The sequence below is a fragment of the Cupressus sempervirens genome, chromosome 2 (genome assembly GCF_028749045.1).
Source record: "Cupressus sempervirens isolate cs-2001-9-10 chromosome 2, ASM2874904v1, whole genome shotgun sequence".
NCBI lineage: Eukaryota > Viridiplantae > Streptophyta > Pinopsida > Cupressales > Cupressaceae > Cupressus > Cupressus sempervirens.
Window position 1 is genome coordinate 533,097,481 of NC_143119.1, and position 12,872 is coordinate 533,110,352.

The 12,872-nt window shown below is 35.2% G+C and overlaps 1 pseudogene; it reads left to right on the forward strand.

Annotated features, from left to right (window-relative positions):
- Positions 1–6,230: 6,230 nt before the first annotated feature.
- Positions 6,231–10,649, forward strand: LOC149573303 (chaperone protein dnaJ 15 pseudogene; annotated as a pseudogene).
- Positions 10,650–12,872: the final 2,223 nt, after the last annotated feature.

The following is a 12,872-nucleotide window of genomic DNA, read 5'->3' on the forward strand; positions in this document are numbered from 1 at the left end:
TACTCCTTTGGATTGCATCTTTCCCACTTTTACATTATGCTTTCATGAATTATCCTATGCTGGCCTTTCATTTCATTTTCAAATGTGTTTTACATGACAATTTTTTCCCTAGCTTGGGTACTGTTGAGGATTTTTATTCTTCTTCATTCTCTTGTCTTTCATTTCTTCCACCATCTTGCTAATCACTCTTGCCCTCCACCTTGCTAGACATTGAGACTGTACGATGCGATCTTTCTTGAGAGTTTGGTCCTTGTTTTTGTCTAAGGGCATTGTACATCTTTGTACATATCTATTGATCCTAAAAAAAAACAAAAAAATGATATATTTCAAAAATCTAAAAAAATGATATATTGTGAAAATTCTAAAAATTGAAAAATGTCTTGAAAAAATGATCATCTTAGTAATAAGTGCTTTGATGTATCTCCAAAAAAAAAAATTTACAAAAATACAAAAAAATATCAAAAAATTCAAAAATTCAAAAAAAAATAGAAAAAGTGCCTTGGTGAAAACCTGGAAACAGATGCCTTGGTAGCAAAAATATTAAAAAAATTTAAAAAGTCATGAATTTTTTTTAAAAACCCAAGTGGTGAAAACCTAAAAATGGGCACTACTTGAGGCCTTTGCACCCTTGTTTCTTAGCATGTGTCCTTGACACTTGGCCTTTCTCCATCATGCCTTATCCTTGTTACCTTGGTTTGGAATTGGTCTTTGTTTAGGGGGCATTACTATGTTAGCTTTAGTCTCTTGGTTGTGTTAGTCTTTAGAACACCTCACAAATGGTGTTTTTCAACACCATCCTAATGGTATTTTTTTAATACAACCCCTGACATCGAGTGTTTTTCAACACTTATTAGTTTGGTCTTATCCAGTTTTGTCATGTGATCTTCCCTTCTCACAAGAATTTGATCCTTATCCTCAAAACTCAATAACAGTTAACACACTTAAATTTTAAATGCAACACTTAATGCTTGACTTATGTCATGATCTATTCTTTGTGTGCTGACTATTATTGATTTTCATTGAGCATCCTTGTCTGATAAATTTCTCTAGGATGCATAGCTAGAGGACTTTTGGCATGGGGGAATATTTTCATTTTTTTTCTACTTGTGGGTGTGATCTTGAAACTCTAGAATGTCTCTTGCTATCCCCATAAACACTTAGGAGATTTGAGGCATCATCCTTGACTATTTTTGCACAACCATTCTTCTAGTCATCTTGGCATCTATGTCTTGATGTGAGCATGGTTTTGCTACATTAAATTGGGTAAGCTAACATTAAATTCATCTTGACCTTTATGTCTTTGATGCTTATGTTAGAATCTTTCCACATTCCAATCTGATATCAATCACATTCATATCTTTATAGTTGCATTTGTGACTAGTGATGATTGTGTGAATTTTTGATGTCTATTAATAATGGCCTAATGGTGAAAATAAGTTCTTTTACATTCTCTAATGAAAGATGAATAAAAAATCCTATGTTATAGGTGCTCTTTTGCAAGTACACCTTTGCATTTTCATGTAGCTTGCATTATTAGATTTCATGTTAGTATACATTATGAGTTTGAGAGGGTTCTCCCTTCATCTTCATTGTGGACCTTTACTTAATTGTGGTCATGTTTTGATCTTCATTTCCTTATCTTCTTTTGTGATCTCAATCAAAATTTCTATCTTAAATAGTTGATTGATTTTTGAGCATTTTCTTTTCTTCTTTGGTTTCTTTCCATATCTTGCAAACTTCTATATTCTATTTTCTTTTTCACCACTTCTTTTGTTCTAGTTCACCTTTCGGGCATAATATTTAATGCTTGACGATCTACCTTGGTTCTTTGATTCTTATATCTTTCATCTTACATCAAGAGCTTTATCTTTTGTTTGATTTGATCAAAATTATCGATTTGTTTTTTCTCCTCTCTCTCATTTTGATTTTGATCATGAGGGGGCAATACTTATCAACTTCAATCCTTGATTCAGTTTTATCAATTTTATCCTCAACTTTTTTAAAGTCAAAATTTATTTGTATTCTTTGTCCTGATGTGTTCCCAAATTGACCACACGTTTGTTGTTTTGTGATCCCAAATCAATCTCACACTTCACTTTCTTTCTTTGACTACATGTGTTCCCAGATCGATTACACATTAGTCAAAGAGGGGAAAATGTATGCACCCTAAAATGATCACCTAGACTATGGGCCCCCATTATTCAATTTATCAAATTTTTTTAATCAATGATTTGTAATATTTTATTAAATCAATTTCTTTGATCAAATTCAATTGTTTTTATTTTTAAGGTTGATCATTTTATCCTAAGTCTTACTTAATTAAAAGAAAATATCCCTTTTAATTAAATAAAATAAGTCCCCATTTAATTAAAAGAAAACGTCACTTTTAATTAAATAATTCATCCACATTTAATTAATTAAGAGAAAAATCCCTCTTTTAATTTAATTAAATATTTCTTATTTAATTAAAAGAACTTGCTCCCTTTTAATTAAATAAAAATCTCACTTAAATATCTCTTTTTGATGAAAAAAGAAATAAAAATAAATAAAAAATTAAATAAATCTATTTTTTGTTTTATGTACACTTAATGTGGGATTTATCTTTTTCCTCTTTCCACTTTCTTCTCCAATACTCCTCTTTTCTTATTGGTGGAATTTTGTCTCTCATGAATCAAACTCTATTATCCCATATTGGTTGTGAGAAACCTCTCACCTCCATATTTTTCTTTATAAGAGAGAGCCCTCTCCTCATTTTGGACATCCATTATTATGCTATTGTTGTGCTGCAGGTTTGGAGAGTGATTTTTGAAGGATTTTGAATACTAAAGCTTTTTATGGAGAAGTTCTATCTTCTTGTCTTCTTCTCTCATGCATCCATGGCTTCCATCATGAGTTTTCATCCTTGCATTTGCATATTATCCTAGGTCTATATTTATTTTCATAGACTGGTATTGCATTGTTATTACATTTCCTTTCTTGCATTGTTTTGCATTGTTATCATTTAGATTAGTTTTCATCTCCATTTGCATGCATATTGAATCCTTGAATCTCTTGTTTCATGGTGTACTTGAATGGACAAAAACTAGGTCAAACTAAGGGCCTCCATTAAAAACCCTTGCACTCTATGAATGGAGAGCTATAAGCTACCATTTGGGACCTCATTCTTGAGCAATCTTGGATATAATGACTCATAGAAGTGTGCACACATTTTAGGCATACATCGACAATTAGATTTTTTTAAGGCAATGTTTAGTTGATGGTCGTATGATTGTCAATTTTTTTCTAGTGACTATATTTTTTAGCAAGGTTGTTTTTTGGAGCAGTAGTTGGTTTTTTGGCTATAACTTTAGCATACTAAGGTATTTTTCTAATTTGAAAGAAGCACCAAAAAGCTGACTCAGAGATGGAGTTAATGGTGCTATTTTTATCACATTCTGAGTTTGTTTGAGCTCCTATTTTTGGTGTCAAAGTAGAGGCTTCTATTTCCTCCTTCTTTGCATTTGGAATATAGGTTCTTTTTCAAAAAAAATTTCTTTTCATAGTTTTTTTTTTTGTGGTACTTGAGGGATATCTTTATACATGGTGGGAGGGTATTTTCTTTTCTGTAATTTAATTTAGAATAAGACCCTTCTACTTCTATCTTCTTCTCTCAATGTTGGATCCATCTATCACTCATCTCATGCCACACAACTATCACACTAGAAGGCACAAATGACTAGGCTTCTTATGTCAAGAGGCTTATGGTCATGTTTGGATGATAACCAACCTACTCTAATGTGCCCTTTTGAGGTTCTTTAGGATAGGAATAAAATGGATGAGGTCATGGGATTAATTGCACTGAACATCTCAGATAGTCTTTTGTTTCACTTGGATGGTTTGACTACTCTATAGGCTTATTGGCTCAAATTTCAAACTTTATTTGGCATAGTAAATGAGTTCTGGGCACTTTAGCTTGATGTAGAGTTGACTTCTTTATCACTACCTAGCTTTCCCACCATTGAAGACTTCTTGATGAAGTTCAAATCTCTGTGTGCAATTTTACAGGGATGTGGGAAAACCAAATAGATGACGAGTGTAGTTTTTTGATACTCTCAAAGTTGCGAGAATAGTATTGGATCTTCTCTTCCACTTTCTACTCGACTATGGATGCCTTGGGTGATATACATAGGATGCCTTCATTTGAGACATTTTGTGATCAGTTGGCATGGGAATAGGAAAAGATCCAATAGGTGGATACCTCTGGCTCTTCCAACCAAGCATTGGTTGCTCAAAATTCTAAGGAGAAATCCAAGAAGAAAGGAAAATCGAAGAAAGATACATCAAAATCTAATCCTAAGCCTTCAACTAACCCTCCAAAGGGTAAAGATTCTTTGAAGTCTATTGAGTCTACCTCCAAGACCAAGAAGAAATCAAGTGAGACCTACAATTTTTGTGGCAAGGATGGACATCCCATTTCTAGGTGTTGGAAGTGTTTGGATGCTTTAGAGGAAGCCATGAAGGAGCATCATATTTCAGCTCCTTAGTCTTCATCCCCCCTGTATGGAAAGGTCATTCTCTTTCTACTCTAGCTACAACTTTAGGGCCTACCTAGATTCTTGATTTTGACGCCTCTCACCATATGAAAAACACTCCTAAGTTTCTTACTTCACTTGCTCCATGTGCTACCACATAGATTTTTATTGGGAACTCATCACAACATTCAATTATGGGTTCTAGTTCTATTGCACTGGCTAGGGGCTCTCTTCAAGATGTTCTTTGTGTCCTTGACATTTTGATGAACCTATTGTCTATCTATCAGATTTACCACTCTGGCTCTGGTAAGACAATTGAGTTCTCACCACATGATGTGGTTATTTAGGATTAGTATGATTCTAAGATGATTTTTGCTACTAGGAGTGTTGACTCTGCATCTCACCTCTACATATTTGATGGATTTGAGTCTTTTGATGACACATGTTCATGTTTAGTTGCACATGTAGATTCAGTAAGTAGACTTTGGCATGAATTTTTTGGGCATATCAATTACAGATATCTTCAACAAATGAGCACACAGATACTTGTTCTTGGGCTTCCCTAGATTTCCTGTACCTATGGTGTTTTTTAGGGTTGTGCACTTGGCAAGCAACAAAGGGATTTTTTTCCACATGGACGAGCCACTCGTGCTTTGGCACCTTTGGAGGTGATTCATAGTGACCTCATGTCATTTCCTACTCCTTTTTCTAGTTCTAGATATGTGCTTACATTCATTGATGACTTCTCCAAATGCACATGGGTGTACTTTCTTAAGTACAAGTTTGATGTCTTTGATTCATTTTGAGTCTTTAAGACATTTGTAGAGAAGTAGTCTATTCTTTCTATTCAACAGTTATGTATGGACAATGTGGGGAGTATGTAAAGCAAGCTTTCAAATATTTTTGTTCTAAACATGGTCTTTAGAATCAATTTTTATTGCCCTATACTCCTCGGCAGAATGGTGTGGCTGAGAGAAAGAACAAAACGCTTCTAGAGATGGCTAATTATATGATTCAGTCTAGGTCCATGTATTTGTGTTTTTGGGTAGAGGCAATTAATTGTGCCAACTATATTTAGAATCAAATGCCTCACAAGGTAGTTCAATATATGACTCTTGAGGAGTCTTGGTCTCATGTCAAGCCTAATGTATCATCATTCCAAGTTTTTGGGAGTGCAACATGGGCATTGGTACCTAATGCTCAGAGAAAAGTAATGGAACAAAAGAGCTAACCACTCATTTTTGTTGGCTACTGCAAGGATATTAAGGCTTACAAGTTGTTTGATCCTGATTCCAGAGAGGTCCTATTTCAGTGGGATGTCCAGTTTGATGAGAGCCCTCCTGTAACTCACACCTCACCTCCAAAATCTACTTCACCTCCCACTACTTCCTCCTTTTTTCCAATTTTTTCAATAGATGATGATCATGGTGATCCCCATTTACCTCTACCACAAGATCCTCCCCAAATGCCTAAATGGGCTCGAGCTATAGTTGAGGCTATAGGATCTTAGTTGGTGACCCTTCCACTTCCTATCACACCTGTTCTCATACTATGCATTCCAGTCTTCTTATTCATGCTATTTGTGATGATCTTCAGACATTTGAAGATGCGACAGGACATTTTTGAATGGGACAATGTAATGGAGGAGGAATATTCTTCTTTGATGAAGAATCATACATGGGATCTTTGTCCTCTTCCTAAGGGGAGAAAGCTAGTGTGATGCAAATGGATCTATCGTACTAAGTATGCTACTAATGGTTCAATTGATAAGCATAAGGCTCATCTTGTTATGAAGAGTTTTTCACAGGTTGAGGGTATTAACTAAACTAAGACATTTTTCCCTATTGCCAAGATGAATTCTATCTACCTTGTCTTATCCCTTGTAGCTTCATAGGGGTGGCCTATTTTTTAGATGGATTTGAAGAGTGCCTTCTTGCATGGTGACATCACTAAGGAGATTTATATGGAGCAACCTCTTGGATTTGTGCAAGATTCCTCCTTAGTTTGTAGACTTTGACACTCATTGTATGGTCTCAAGCAAGCCCCTAGGGTGTGGTATGAGAAGATGGACTCTTTTCTACTTTTTATAGGATTTACTCACTACCATTCCAATCCCATATTGTATATTCAATGTCTCATCATATATGCTTCAAGATGCTAAGCATGCATTGATAGACTAGTTTGAGATGATTGATCTTGATTTGCTACACTATTTCTTGGTCTCTAGATTGTTCAGTCCTCTACTAAGATTTTTTTGTATCAAAATAAGTATGCTCTTGACATGCTTCCTCGCTTTGACATGCTTGATTGCAAGCCTAATCCCACACCTTTTTAGTCAAGTGTCACCTTTTTTACCTCCTTCTCTTCACCTTACATGGATGCTACTTTGTATCAATAGTTGGTTGGTAGATTTTTGTACCCGACACACACTCATCCTAATCTCTCCTTTGTAGTTGGCTTTGTCTCTTAGTTCTCTCAGAAACCTCATGAGAGTCACTAGCAAGTTGCCAAACATATTTTGAGATACATTCAAGGAACACTCATTTATGGCATTCATTACACCATGGGGACTCCACACATTATTAGCTACATTGACTCAAATTAGGCCGGTGATATCAATGATTGAAAGTATATTTTAGGCTTTGTGTTTTGTCTTGGCTTTGGTCCTATCACATGGCCGTGCAAGAAGTAGCATGCTTGAACACTTTCATCTATAGAGGATGAGTACCAAGCCATAGTACTTGCTAGTTAGGAGGCTTTAAGGCTTTGATGGTTGATGAATGACTTTGATTTTCCTCTCAATCATCCCACTATTTTGTAATGCAATAATCAAAGTTCCATCCACATTTCTTGCAACCCAGTGGAGCATCAGTGTACCAAGCACATTGAGCTACATATGCATTTCATCCATCAGATGATCTATGATGGTGTTATCACATTAGAGTACATTCCCACTGATGCATAGGTTGTTGACATCTTCATTAAACTTGTTGCATCACCACACTCTCTTTAGTTGTAGTCTATGCTTGGGGTTACAGAAGTTATCCTTGGGGGGACTTGTTGAGGCCTTCCTTGCTTCACTTCATGTTTTTTTTTCAGCATGTTTTACCTCTTTTTGGGGGAGGGTTTTTCCCATGAGGTTTTCCCTCTTTCCCCATTTTTAGAGGTTGCATTTCTTTGCATTGTTCATGGGTACCTAACATGGCTTTGTTGCCAGGATCCATTCAACATTACATCTTAGTTTTTGTGAGCTTAAGGCATTCCCCTAAGTTGCACTTAAGGGGGGTGTTAGAGTAAATAATTATTTATTAATTATTTATTTTATTGCTTATGTTTACTTAGGTTAATGTATTTATTTAATAGTTGTAGTGGATGACTTTTTGACAACATGAGATTTTGTTCCCTCCACCTTTTTATGGACTTATGCTTTATTGTCAACCTTATCTTTTACCACTTTCTAGCTTGCTCTACAAACTTCCTTGAGGCCTTTATATTTGGTCTCTCTCATTGTAAATTTACATCATTCACATAGAAATTTCATTTTCCTATTGTGAAATATTTTCTCTTGCTTTTTTTGCTTCAAGCTCTTGCTCCTTCTGTTTCTCTTTAGCAAGCTATTTGCATGCAACTGATCTTGGCACATTGTGAAGTAGATTTCATCAACTTCTATAGAAGAAGTTTCTAAGGAGGAACAAGTTGAGGAAGCACCAACTAAGCTAGAACACAAGAAGAGGAAATCAAGCACACAACCTGTAGCATAGATAAAGAGAAAGAAGGTTGATGTGCTAGGCCCTATTGTTGGGACCCAAAATCGAAGCCCTGATTTTGAGTACCATTGAGAAATTGAGCCTTATAAATGATTTTTGATGCATATTGACCCAACTGTCCATTTGAAGCCTATGAGGTGTTTAATGTTTCTAAAACCTTGCATTCAGTGTGCCTATGTGTTTCATGAAGATAAACTACCATTCCTAGTTATTTCTTGAAGTCATATTTTAAGCATTTGTCAAATCTGCATTTTCACCTATGTCAAATAGCGACAAGAGGCCTTGTTTGCAATTTAATATCTCACACCCAGTAATGTATCATGACTCTCTACTTTGGGAGTCTTTAGTGTCTCTACTAGAGAACCTATGTTTCAAATTTTGAGTCATTTTGAATCTGTTTGACTAGGATTCAAACCCCTCAAAGTTGGTCATTTATTGTTGTCATGTTGATGCAAAATATTTTGAATTTTGGGAAGCCCTATTTGTCTTGCTATGATTTTGACCCAGTTAACTAAAATGCTAAAATTCCTTTTGTGTTACATTTTAGAGGTCAAATACTTTCTATGTTCAATTTTGATCTTATGATGAATCCGTTTGATCAATTTTTGAACACGATTCCAAATATAATTTGCAATTTTTTACTAGTGTCAAGAAGTGTAGAGTTGTTAGTTTCCCTGTTTGGGATGTTATAACTCAAAAATCATGATAGATGAGATTGAATGAATTGTACCACTATGTTCTCCTTTGAAAATACTTCAAGTGTGCAATTTTCAAGTTTTGACAAATTTGTCTACACATTTTCCTAGGTCCATTCCATTTGCAAAAAATGCTTTTCTATCAGTGTATCCAATCTACAAATTTAAGTAGCCTACTTTGACCACTCACCAAATGTGTCCTATTATTCATCATGAGCTCTAATCAAAAATTTATATTGTCCTCATAACAATGAATCAACGTCCCTATTTTTGTTTTCCCAAGTTTCAGTTTGCCTAGTTTTCAAAGCCAAATCTGAACATGATTTATTGTTTTCTAACTTGTTTTCTTATAGGCAGTTCTAAAAGGGCAACTTTGATAGTCAATATGTTTTGACTGAGAATTCATCATGAGATGAGATTTGATAAGGTAAGAGATTGCAGAACAAAGTATCAATTTGTATGTTTTAGAACCTAGTTAGGTGTTTGTGTCAGTTTTTAAGGACAGTCAAAGGACCTCTTGGCATGAAATTGACATTTTACAAATCAATGGTAAAATGAGTTTTAATTGATGGTTTGGTGGTCAAATTTGATTCTAATCAATATGATGGGCTCAATGGATCACTTTAGTAGTTTAGTTGTTTGGAAAAAAAAAAAAAAAGCCATTAGCTGGACCCACTTAGGAGCCTGATTAATTTTGTCAGAATGATAGGGCATTGTGGGATTTTCAAGATGATTAAAAGGGGATTAGAATGAATTTTTTTCATTAAAATTTCATGGTCTAATAATGATTGTAAATGATACTTGGTACCATATCTTGGATCATCAAGCAGGCTCATTATTCCCTATCCATTAACCACCTTGGATCATTGGTTTCCTAATGTGAAGGTACAAGCAATGATTTCCTTTGTAAATCTAGCAAAGAATCTAAATTTAACCAAACTTAGATGGTATAATGATGCAATTCTTGCTGCTTCTTGTCAGAGTATATTTGGTAGTGAACAACTTTGGCAATTGATAATAGAAATTTGGGCATTGAAAATACTATGTTTGTGGCATTGTTTAGCAAGCTTGGTGTGCCTATTGAAACGAATAAATTTTGATAATGTTCTTGAGGATGCTCTCAATTTAAGAGTGACCATTAGGCCTTTGTCACTTGGAAGGCCTACTAGTGGCTAGGTGGAAAAGTAAGGAGCTCATTTCTTTGGGGTAATTATCACACAAGAACAAGCTAAAACTAGGATAGTTGTTAGAGTCACTTCACCTACACAAAAAAAATTTAAGCTTCTTTATTTTGAGAAAGAGGAAAATAGTGGTTATGGGCTAGATATATAGGAAGATAGTGAAAAGAGAAGTAAAGTTATTTTAGATGGAATGTATTTCTTACATTTTCAAATATATCATCTTATTTCATCAATCAATGTGTTGGTTATGGCTGAGGATCCTAATGCTACAATTTTTTCACAAAATTAGAAGGCCTTCAGCCCTATGAAGTCTCCAAGTTCAAAGCAATCACACACATATTTGCAATATATGGCGGCATTTTTTTTTAGAGTGCAAGCTATACCATTGAGGCTATTTGTGCAAAGTCTTTTGAAGATGAAGATAGCCTATTGGATGGAAAGGATAAATCAAATAAAAAGAAGTGGTTTAAATTAAATTTCAAAGTAGGGAGATGACATAAAAGACAAAGCTACCCAGTTCATTCCCCACATGTTGAAGAAATGGCAAGAAGACTATGTGAGGCAATGGAAGCCACAAGCTTTGAAATGGAGAGAAAAATGAATATAGGAGCAGCCATGAATGGTGTGTAGGAAAGATTGATAGACCTTTGGTGGAAATTGATGCCCATAACCTTCCCTCACCTTGAAATTCAGTCCACAATGCACTTTGAGGAATATTCCCCACTGTCTACAACAACAACCCTAGCTCTAACTCATTGAGTAGCTTGCTCTACAATGTAAAAGCCCTAAATTAACCATATTAGTGGGAGTTTAAGGTTTTAAAAAATTTTTTAAAGTAAGCAAAAATCCACAAAGAGGAAGCCACTATGTGTCTACTTGCAAATTCCTTCCACCATTCTTACCACCATACGTCATTTCAGAAAAAAAACTTCCTATTTTGGAAGGGATGTTATGCTTGAAGAAAATTGCACAAGGAAAAGTGTAGCAGTTTCACATGGGATAGAGGAATAGCAAGAACCTACAATGGACATGACACTTTAAAAATGTAAACTTTTTTTTTCCTCTCCAATTCAATCTAACTAAGAAATTGGCTGCAATATTGGAAATTTTGTCTGGCTTGGAAGAGGCTAGATTCTACCCACAAAATGCATCATCTATATAGTTTGTTGGGTTTTATTATCTCCATTAAGAGATATTTCCATCATATAGGTAGAGGAGTACTTTATTTCTAAAGGAAATGGGATCTATGTTATGGGTTACTACCATGCAAATGAAAGAAGGAGCTTCATGAGTGAAGGAATCTACAAGTCTCAAATGCATAAGGTAGAATAGGAGCTCCTTCTTATCTTCCATGCCCATTTGAAGTTCGGTGCTACCAAGTGTGGTTTGTGCTAGAAAAGATACTATGCTCAAGGTCAAACTCACAACCTTCAAATGGAAGGAAATTGGCTGAGGGAAGCACCATTTACAATGATGGAAGAAAGACTGGGAACATGTGTGGCAAAACCGTAATAAATTATCCCACATTACCAAAGGGGAGGAATTTTTTTGTTTTTAAATACTAGAGCACTTAGTAAATAAGATGTCTTTAAGACATCTACCTTTTGTAAGCCACAAGTATGTAGAGGGGCCCACCATGGACAGCCAATTGGGGCGCCAAAACCAAAATTTTGAATAGTTGCATTGATGAAGGAGAGCTAGCAGAAAGTGTTTCTAGAAAATGTGATCAAAAGAAAGGCATCAAAAAAGTTGCAAAATCTAGGTAGGTGCCATGTCACCACAAGAAAACAATGAGGTTTTTTGGCAAGTGACATGGCAACTTGCCAAAAAATAAAAAATGATGCCCAGAAAATCAAAAATCTGGCAAGACAGTCATGGGTCCCATTTGGCTAGTATGGCAGTTGAGATGTACTGGTGATGTAGTAGCTAGGTGAGGTGGATGAGTTTGACAGTGACATGTGGTAGAGGTTTTTGATGTGGCATGCTTCCCAAGGTGCTGATGTGGTAGAGAATGACATGTGTCTCAAGGTTGCTATGTCATTGATGACATGGCAGAATGCTGACTAGGATAGCGACATAGTGACTGACAACATGGCATGTTGACATGGAAAAATAGAGGATGAATGAAATGATGCCACATGGCATCCAAGTGGTAGGGATCAGATGAAAAAGTAGTAGTCAGCTAATCACATCTTGGCACATGGCAAGGGTTGGTCAACAGGTTTGACCCAGAGGAGAATGGTGGGAAATTTTGAAAAGTTTTAAAATTTTAATATTTTATTAAAACTTCCTCAAATCTACGTGTAGGTCAAAATTTTAAATCAGATTTTAATTTATAATATAGTTCAAACCTTTGAAAAAATCAAATATTTGTGCAAATGGAATCTTGAAGCATAGCAGGAGCTTGATTTTCAAATCAAGATTCAGGGAATTCTCGATAAGCAGATATAGGCTTATTATATATCATCAAAACTAGGAGAAGATGAACTTTTTGATTATGGAGTTTTTTTTTGCATAGGTGCTCACTAGTTCAAGTAATAAGTAGAAATGTAAATTTTGGGCCTTCTTAGTGAAATGGGTGGAAATTGAAGATGAAGTTATAGACATGGTAAAAACACATGGTAAAAGGTTTGTTGGGTTATTTTTGAGAACATTATTCCTTTTTGGTATAATTTGGCTCCAATTTTTAGTGATAATGGAGAATTTGATTCACCAGTT